Source organism: Hemicordylus capensis, chromosome 17 (assembly GCF_027244095.1).
Source record: "Hemicordylus capensis ecotype Gifberg chromosome 17, rHemCap1.1.pri, whole genome shotgun sequence".
Taxonomy (NCBI): domain Eukaryota; kingdom Metazoa; phylum Chordata; class Lepidosauria; order Squamata; family Cordylidae; genus Hemicordylus; species Hemicordylus capensis.
This window is the reverse complement of record NC_069673.1, coordinates 5,872,354-5,881,755: the sequence shown is the minus strand read 5'-3', so window position 1 is coordinate 5,881,755 and position 9,402 is coordinate 5,872,354. Positions and strand designations below refer to the sequence as shown.

Genomic DNA, 9,402 nt, shown 5'->3' with positions numbered 1-9,402 from the left:
CTTTTAGAGTCATGTACATCCCATATAGAAAAAAGTACTGGTTCAAACAAGTCTTCATGAAATAGAATCAGAGATACTGGTGAAGAAGTGAGAACCAATCGTCCTTTGTATGTATCCCATACCTTGATAGCTGTCACTACAATTTTGCTTCTAGTGCTTGGCCAGTTTGGTTTTAGTGGCCATATCAAAGTATCAGATTGGTGGAGAACCAGCCCCATGCCCAAAATAAGCCGTTCTTGAATATATACTTGGGATGTGCAAATTAAGTCAAAAACAAATCGATTCAACTCAATCTGGGTGATTCGGCTTTGAATCGAATCACCCCTTAAAAGGGCAATTAGATTCAAATCCAATTCGAATTTTTGAAATTTGATTCAAATTCAATTCAAGGACCATTTGGTACCTTTAAAAAACCATTCAATCCCCCTGATTAGTTAAAAAAGGCACCCAAACAGGCTTGAATTGATTCACATTTGATCTTAATTCAAAATGAATTTTCAAAATTCAATTCGAATTTGATTCAAATTCAAATAAAAAACTAGATTTGTGCACATCCCTAATATAGACATTTTAATATTGCTGAGCATCACAGATTGTGGTATAGTGTTTAGAGTGGTGGACTACTACTACAAATGCTCATATATTACTATGGATATTTAGATATCACTCTTCTACCAAAGTTCACAAAGGGATTTACACAGAAAAATAATACATGAATAAAATGGTCCCCTGTTCCCAAAGGGCTATGTTCCTACATCCTTCATCCTGGGCAATTCAGGTTCTACTGAGGGAGTGTGTGTGTGTGTGTGTGTGTGTGTGTGTGTGTGTGTGCTGCACCCCCAAATTTCCCTGCAACAATCCCACCTCCCCTCACAATGGCATTGTGCTATCTATTACCGATGATCTGTGACTCTCTAACCTATTTTAAAAGTAGGAATTTAGAGTTTCTTGTAATTAGAGAAAATTAATTTGGTTAGTGTTGGTGTGGTGCCGGGAAGAGGAGGGAGAAGATGCTTCCCAAACTGCCAGGGAAGGAAGTTCCAGCAAGATCCAGCTACGTTCTGGCCTGCCATCCTTGAGCAAGATTAAATTGCCTTGACACAGATTCAAATTTTAATTTTAATACGATGAATCTCATTCCTTGTGATGCAGTGAATCAGGAAAATGAATTAAATGTGTGTGTGTGTGCGTGCCTGCGCGTGCGCAAGTGGGGGAGGGATGCATTCATCAAACAAGAGTTGCACTCACTTTAGCTGCATTACCTCATTGTCAGAAAAGTAACAATGAATAATCTCATTCCTACTTGTACTGATAGTTCCCAGCAACCCAATTCAATGGAAAGGTGGATGAGTACATACGAAGCTGACCTGTATGGTCAACGTATAGGATCCATAAGTCCTATAAGACTTATATAGTCTTATATAAGACCTTTGAACTAACCTTATAAAGGTCATCTTATAGGTCCATTTAACACAGTATTGCCAGCTCTGACTGGCAACACCGCTCTGGAGTCTCAGGTAGAGGTTTTCTCATCACTTACCACCTGAACTTACTACTAGGGAGTGAACTGGGACCTTTTGCATACTTGTAGAGAATCTGAGTGACATGCAGAAGGGCCCAGGTTCACTCTCTGGCAGCATCTCCAGGTAGGACTGGGAGAAACTCCTGCCTGAAACCTTGGAGAGCTGCTGCCAGTCAGTGCAGACAGCACTGAACTAGATGGAGCAACGGTCTGGTCATTCCTATGCTTTTCTGTGTGCACTGTGTGCATAGGGAAACTTCCTATGCTTCTGTGTGCAGTGCCTCATTTGGGGAGGAGAGCTGGTCTTGTGGTAGTGAGCATGAATTGTTCTCTTTCCTAAGCAGTGTCTGCTTTGGTTTGCATTTGGTGGGAGACGACATGGGAGTGATATAAGATATTCCACTCAGGGGATGGGGCTTGTAGCTCAGTGGTAGAACATCTGTGTTGCATGCATAAGGTCCCACATCCAATCCTTGGCAGATCTAAATGTACGGCTGGGAAGACTCCTGCCTGACACCTTGAAGAGCAGCTGCCAATCAGTGTAAACAATACTGACCTAGATGGACCAAGAGTCTGACTCAGTATGAGACAGCTTCCTATGTTCATAACACATGGGATCTGCAGTTGACTTTTTCATCATCAAGAATCAGAACTGAGATTTGTCCAAACTGAAATCTGAAAGAGAATTGCAGGATTCCTCCCAGGAGAAACACTGGAGGGTTATCTCAAAGAGGTTCTCCACATACTTTATTTGAAAGACCCTTGTTAATGCCAATTCAATATATTCCCTGCTTCAAACAGTCAGGCAAAACTTGTATCACTTGGCTACAACACATTCATTCACCTGAACATGTCCCACTTCTTGGTTGAATTGCCAGCTTACTCCCCAACTTAGCTGCACCCAGAAGCAAAATTTTAGAGCAGTCATTGATACATGCATGCAAGTCAAATGCTGCATCAGCTTTCATACTTCTCCTTCCCCTTGTCCATCAGGTGGGGTGTCTACTTTACAAGAGTCACAGAGGTGTGTCATGCAGAGATGCATTTAACGGATGTATATCACAAAACAGTCACAAAGATTATTAAAAGAGTTGCAACTTGCTCCAGGGATTGGGAACCGAGGTGTACTTGTGCTGGCACAGATGTGAACCAATAGGTGCTCACCACAGCAGGAATTTTCTCAAGTTTAACCTGAATCACTCTTCCCTCACCCTCCCCAGAATTCAGCACAAGGCAGGAAAAACTGTTTGTTTTGAAAGCAGTGATGATACTTTACATCTGTCATATTACATCTATCTTCACCCATATTGCATTTGTCTTCACCAATATTACATTTGTCTTCACCCATATTACATCTGTCTTTGTCCAATATTGCACAAGAGGATTATCTGCATAATAGGACCAGGAGCTTACGTGGACATGGGGAGCAAGATCAGTGGCCATCAGAGAAGGAGGGAAGGGTGAGGCATCCAAACCAGAGATTGCTGTGGAGGAGAAAGATGAGCTGAGACCACTGGGAAAGATTCCCATTTCTCCTGAGATGGCTCAGTAGGAGTCCTCACCTCTAGGACCCTCAACAGGAATGGGGCTTTCCCCTTCCCTAAAGCTGAGCTAGAATTGCCCAAAGGTAGAGTGAGACAGGTATGGTCTATGGATCTCACAGCAGTCAAAGCTCGAGGCTAGACAGTTATATATATATATATGTGTGTGTGTGTGTGTGTGTGTGTGTGTATATGTGTGTGTGTGTGTGTGTGTGTGTGTGTATACACACACACACACACAGACACACACACACACACATGATGTAAGGACTTTTAAAGGCTGTGGTTGCAGACAATGTGAGTCATCAAGCCTGTGCAATATGGATGTATGCTGCAGATGTACCCAATGCCCAGTGGATGTATGCTGCAGATGTACCTATCAATGGCTACTAGCCTGAGGGCTATAGGTCACCTCCAGCCTCAGAGGCAAAATGCTCCTAAACACCAGATACAGGGAAGTAGCAGCAGGAGAGAGGGCATGCCTTCATCTCTTGCGTGTGGGCTTCCCAGAGGCATCGGGTGGGCCACTATATAAAACAGGGTGCTGGACTAGATAGGCCCTGGGCCTGGTCCAGCAGGTGTGTGTGTGTGTGTGTGTGTGTGTGTGTGTGTGTGTGTGAATATATATGATGAGAACAGATGAAACTGCCTTAAAGTCAGACCCTTGGTCCATCTCACTCAAAATTGTCTATACTGACTCTGAGTAGCTCTCTTTGGGGTTTCAGGACAGGGTTATTTCCCAACTCTACTTAGAGATGCTGCCAGGGACTGAATCTGGGAACTTCAGCATGCCCCCTCCGTTCTGGCACTACCTTTATGTCTTAATCTACCTTAATCTTACCTGGCTTGTTGTAAGGATAAAAAAAAAAGGAAGGCCATATATTACTGCTGCTACTGGCGCAGCGGGGAAATGACTTGATTAGCAAGCCAGAGGTTGCTGGTTCGAATCCCCGCTGGTATGTTTCTCAGACTATGGGAAACACCTATATCGGGCAGCAGCACTATAGGAAAGTGCTGAAAGGCATCATCTCATACTGCACAGGAGGAGGCAATGGTACACCCTTCCTGTATTCTACCAAAGACAACCACAGGGCTGTGTGGGCGCCAGGAGTTGAAATCGACTCAACGGCACACTTTACCTTTTACTACTACTACTACTACTACTACTACTACTACGATTACTACGGATATTTATATACTGCCCTTCAACCAAAGTTCTCAAAGCGGTTTTCACAGACAAATAAATAACACATAAATAAGACATTCCCATTCCCAAAGGGCTCACAATCTAAAAAGAAACGCAAGGCAGATACCAGCAGCAACAGCCACTGGAGGGATGCTGTGCTGGGGCTGGATATGGCCAGTTGCTCTCCCCCTGCTAAACAGAAGAGAATCGCCACTTGAAAAGGGGTCTCTTTGCTCAGTGAGCAGGGGTTACACTCTCCTCCTGTTCTCCTTGCAGGAAGGAGAAGACAAATGCAAATATAAATAAATAAAAGCTATGGCAACAGGCCCTGAAAATAATCAGTCCCCACAGCCAAGGGCTGGGCTAATCAGCAAAAACGAAAAAGGGAAAGAAAGAAAAAAGAGGAGGAAAGGCTCATGGATCCAAAAAGACCATAATCTAGAGAGCTTCCTCTGTCTTTCTGGCAAGATTGCAGACAGCGGTGGCTGCAGCTGATGCGACTCCTTTTGGGATATGATACATCTCTCCCGAGGAACAGCACACTCCTGTGAACTCATGTAATAATATCAGGAGTTAATCCCACATCAAGACGGGCCTCTAAAAAGCGTGTCCCTGGACCACTGGTGCGAGATGTGTCTTTTGAAGAGATGCAGAGGCACCTCCCTGCCCCAGTCATGTGTCACCCCTGGCGTCCTCGGCTAAGATTTTTTCCGTGACACTGTAAATTTCCACGGAGAAGCAGAGCACGATATCACAGGAAGTCACGGTACAAGAGGTGAAGATCAGAGCCATGGGATTACACAGATCGCTTTTTGCTTTATTTTAGGTTTCCTTTTTGGAAGGAGGGGGGGGGGGGGAAACAACAAGAAACCCAACTCGAGTTTTTCATCTGAGGAACATTTTGTACTGTGTTCGGTGGGGGGGAGCCCCATTGGTAAGAAATGCAGATGGTGCGCTTTACGCTGCTTTGCACACTGAACCCAGCGATGGGCTGTGATAAGGAGAGGTTAATGGTACATCTTGAGACTTAAAATCTTCTGAGGAGGCCCTGCTTGGGATTTAGTCGTAGGAAGGATTGGTACTGAAACGCCGCAGAAACTGAAAAGCCACAGAAAGCTGCCATCTACTGAGTCAGGCCCTTGGTCCACCTAGCTGGGTTTTGCCTACACTGACTGGCAGCGACTCTCCAAGGTTCCAGGCTGGGGTCCTTCCCAGCCCTACCAAGAGATGCTGCCAGGGAGTGAACCTAAGAGGAATATCTTCTAGTGCTCACACATGTGGCCTCCCATCCAAATGCAAAGCGGGGCAGACCCTGCTTAGCAAAGGGGGCAATTCAAGCTTGAGAGCACCAGACCAGCTCTCCTCCCAAGAGGTGACCAAGGCAGCTGGTCAGACTTGTAGATTTGCATCAGGCTGAAGCAGGAGCGCTAACCCACATGCTGTGCAAAAGCGTCCCAGGCCACAGGCATCACCGGAGAATGTTGGGATGAGGAGCCCCTTCCAGCGACAACAACCCTGACCCTTTAGAAGGTGCGCTCCCCTGTCCAGAGCCAGATGGGGAGGAGGGGAACCCAGCTCCAAATCCCCACTCGGCCATGACGCTCATTGTGTGACTTTGGGCCAGTAGTAATAATAAGACTGAATTGCCTGGGCGCTCTTATTTCAGCCTCAACTACCTCGTGGTTGTTGAGAGCTGGTCTATGGGAGCTGGTCTTGTGGTGGCAAGTGTGAGTTGCCCCCTTTGCTAAGCAGGGCCCCCTCTGGTTTGCATTTGAATGGGAGACTACATGGGTGAGCCCTGTGAGATATTCTCCTTAGGGGGATGGGGCTGCTCTGGGGAGAGCACCTGCCTGCTTCCATGCAGAAGGTTCCAGGTTCCCTCCCTGGCAGCATCTCCAAGATAGGGAGACTCCTGCCGGCAACCTTGGAGAAGGCGTTGCCAGTCTGGGTAGACAATACTGAGCCAGATGGACCAAAGGTCTGACTCAGAATATGGCAGCTTCCTATGTTCCTACAACAGGGGAACCATTTATACTGTTTTGAGCTCCTCCCTAATGTGTGGGAGGGCAAGACAGAAAGCTTGCAATCTCAGATAAGCTTTCCAACACTCCCCCCCCCACTTTCTCTGGATTAAGACTCAAACAAACCTGTGTGTGTGTCTCTTTAGCTATGTTTAGGAACATAGGAAGTTAGAACGTAAGAACAGCCCTACTAGATCAGGCCCAAGGAAGCCCATCTGGTCCAGCCTTCTGTTCCCCACAGTGGCCCACCAGATGCCGCTGAAAGCCTACAGGCAGGAGTTGAGGGCATGCCCTCCCTCCCGCTGTTAATCCCCTGCAACTGGTACTCAGAGGCTGGAGGTGGCCCACAGCCCTCCGACTAGTAGCTGCTGATAGACCTCTCCTCCATGAAGCCATCCAAACCCCTCTTCAAGCCATCCAGGTTGATAAGAAAAGTTGTGTTCTACCGAGTCAGATTCTTGGTCCATCTAGCTCAGGGGCAGCAGCTTGCCAAGGTTTCAGGGAGGTGTCCCCCCACCCCAGTTCTACCTAGAGATGCCAGGATGCCTAGGGCATCCTGCATACAAAGCAGATACTCTGTCCCGGACCTTTAACTCCATCCCCAAAGGTAGCATGCATGGGCCTCCCATCCAGGCCAAAGACCTGCTTCGCTTCAGCAAAGTGGCTGTACTGTGTGCCCGTATTCATTCCCTGCCTCTAAGGACTTTCTCTCACCTCCACCCACCTCTTGTGTGAACTTGCAATCTTAGCAGCACTTGTGCTAGAGCTAAGCGTCAAACCCCCAGCTTTCCTTTCCAATGGCTTGTATCTCAGAGCTGGTTTCGTTCTTGTGTGGATTTTGCTTTGCACAGGTTTTTGCATCCAAGAGGAGAGTTAATGTTCTGGGAAAAAATTGATTAAAAATTGGCCCAATTGCTTTTGGCTACTGTGTACATAGTGTAATGCAAGTTCTCCCCACCCCACCACCACCACCTCAATATGCTTGAGTCAGATCTTCTGCACACAGATCATTAAATGCAGCTGGGCAGTCAGAAATTCTGCGCACACATCATTAAGTGTGGCTGGACAGACCGAGCTGAACCTCGGATTGTCCCTGAAATCTGATAGAGATCAAATCAGGAAGCCAAGTCGGAATGCAGCACATCGAGTCCCTTTCAAAAGCTATTGCTAAGACGTGTGTGTGATAGAAGGATGAACTTTACGTATTGTATATCAACCTTATATCTATTGCAGCTGTAAAACCCGAGCATCCAGGATTTAAGAGGATCACAGAATCATAATATTAGAAAGACCCAATCCCTGTTCAATGTAGAAGATGTAGAAGTAAGGCATCAATGAGAACATAGGAAGCTGCCTTTCACTGAGTCAGAACCTTGGTCCCCCTGAGCTGGTCTGGTGGTAGCAAGCATCACTTGTCCCTTTAGCTAAGCAGGTTCTGCCCTGATTGCATTTGAATGGGAGACTTGATGTGTGAGCACTTTAAGATATTCCCCGTAGGGGATGGAGCCACTCTGAGAAGAGCAGAAGACTCCAAGTTCCCTCCCTGGCAGCATCTCCTCGCCCAATATTCGCTGGTCGTGAGAATAGCCTCACTGAATCAGACCATCGGTCTGTCTAGCTCAGTATTGTCTACACAGACTGGCAGCGGCTTCTCCAAGGTTGCAGGCAGGAGTCTCTCTCAGCCCTGTCTTGGAGATGCTGCCAGGGAGGGAATGTGGAACCTAGATGCTCTTCCCAGAGCGGCTCCATCCCCTGAGGGGAAGATCTTACTGAGGCTGGCCGTGTAAACCACCAGGCTCACAGGTGAGCCCGGTGGTTTACAAGTGGGTAACCCGCTGAATTCCCCCTGCCCTTAAACCCTGACCCTTAAACCACTCACTCCGCAAACCCAGTTTTTAAAAGCATGTGGTGCTGCGGCAACTCATGAGTAGACCCCCAACCAGGAGTCTAAAAAGCTTGGGGGTCTCTCCAGCATGCCCTGCGCGCTCGCATGCTGGAACTCCCGGGGGCCACATGGCCCCTGAACTCCCAAGCCCCCGCCTGCTCTGTCACGTGAGGACTTAGCCCGCTCTCCCTGCAAACCTGATTAGGTTCTTCTCACGATCAAATATATGGCAGCTCCTTATATGGCAGCTTCCTATGTTCCTATGATGGGGGAGAAGGTTGTGGATTTGTATGGAACCTTGTGTCCTTCCTTAAGCTCTTCATCTTGGCTCTTCTTTCTCCTCCTGTTTATACTGGTTTCCCTTTCCTTGATTTCTTTCCCTCCCTTTGTTCCTCATTCCATTTCATTAGTGCTTGGGGAGAGCTGCGGGTGAAATGGGTTTTTTTTCTTTGGGGTTTTTTGTCATTGTTTATATTGTGTGCATTTGTAAAAAATTAAGAGCAATAAAATTTGGCCCATAAAATAAATTAAAAATAGAAGAATCAGACACACCATGAACCTGAGAGGGCTTTGTGTGTAAAATCCTCGGAGAACAGTTCAGGAACAGTGTGTTTCCCCCAAAGCTCATGCTTGCCCACAACTGATTTCCCATGAAAATGGCTCCACATAGCCTCTCCTCACTGAGCCTCCTGTCTGTTGAGTCACCTGGCGGGACTCTGTGACATTGTCTCTTGTTCTGGACAGCGAGAACACTTGTGGCTGGGTGCACGGCCTTTAGAGCCACAATGGGCCCAGAGTTATTGGGAAAACTTCCAGTGGAGTTTTGCATCATTGGGAAGCCGTAGGACAGTAAAGGAGCACCTGTTTCCTATGCAGAAAGTTCCAGCCTCGAATCCCTGGGTAAATAATCCCTCCCTGCCACATGCCTTGTAGCCACCTAATGGCGCAGCCATTAACTTGCTTAGGCAGCTAGAGGTTGCCGGTTCGAATCCCCACTGGTATATTTCCCAGACTATGGGAAACACTGATATTGGGCAGCAGCGATCAAGGAAGATGCTGAAAGGCATCATGTCATACTGCGCGGGAGCAGGCAATGGGAAACCCCTCCTGTTTTCTACCAAAGACAACCACAGGGCTCTGTGGGTGCCACACTTTACTTTAACCATATGCCTTATCTAGGAACAAGCCTTTCTGCTACCTCTTATCCCTGTTTTTGCTTGTTGGGAATGACAAATTGAAATTTTGTT

The 9,402-nt window shown here is 47.0% G+C and overlaps 1 long non-coding RNA gene across 1 annotated transcript in view; it reads right to left on the bottom strand.

The window, feature by feature from the left end:
• Window positions 1-2,263: 2,263 nt before the first annotated feature.
• The window catches only part of LOC128339070 (uncharacterized), a 41,831-nt gene continuing 34,692 nt past the window's right edge, over window positions 2,264-9,402 (bottom strand). The window contains exon 3 of the long non-coding RNA XR_008312825.1: window positions 2,264-3,006. This is a non-coding gene — a long non-coding RNA (uncharacterized LOC128339070). The remainder of the gene's footprint in view (window positions 3,007-9,402) is intronic.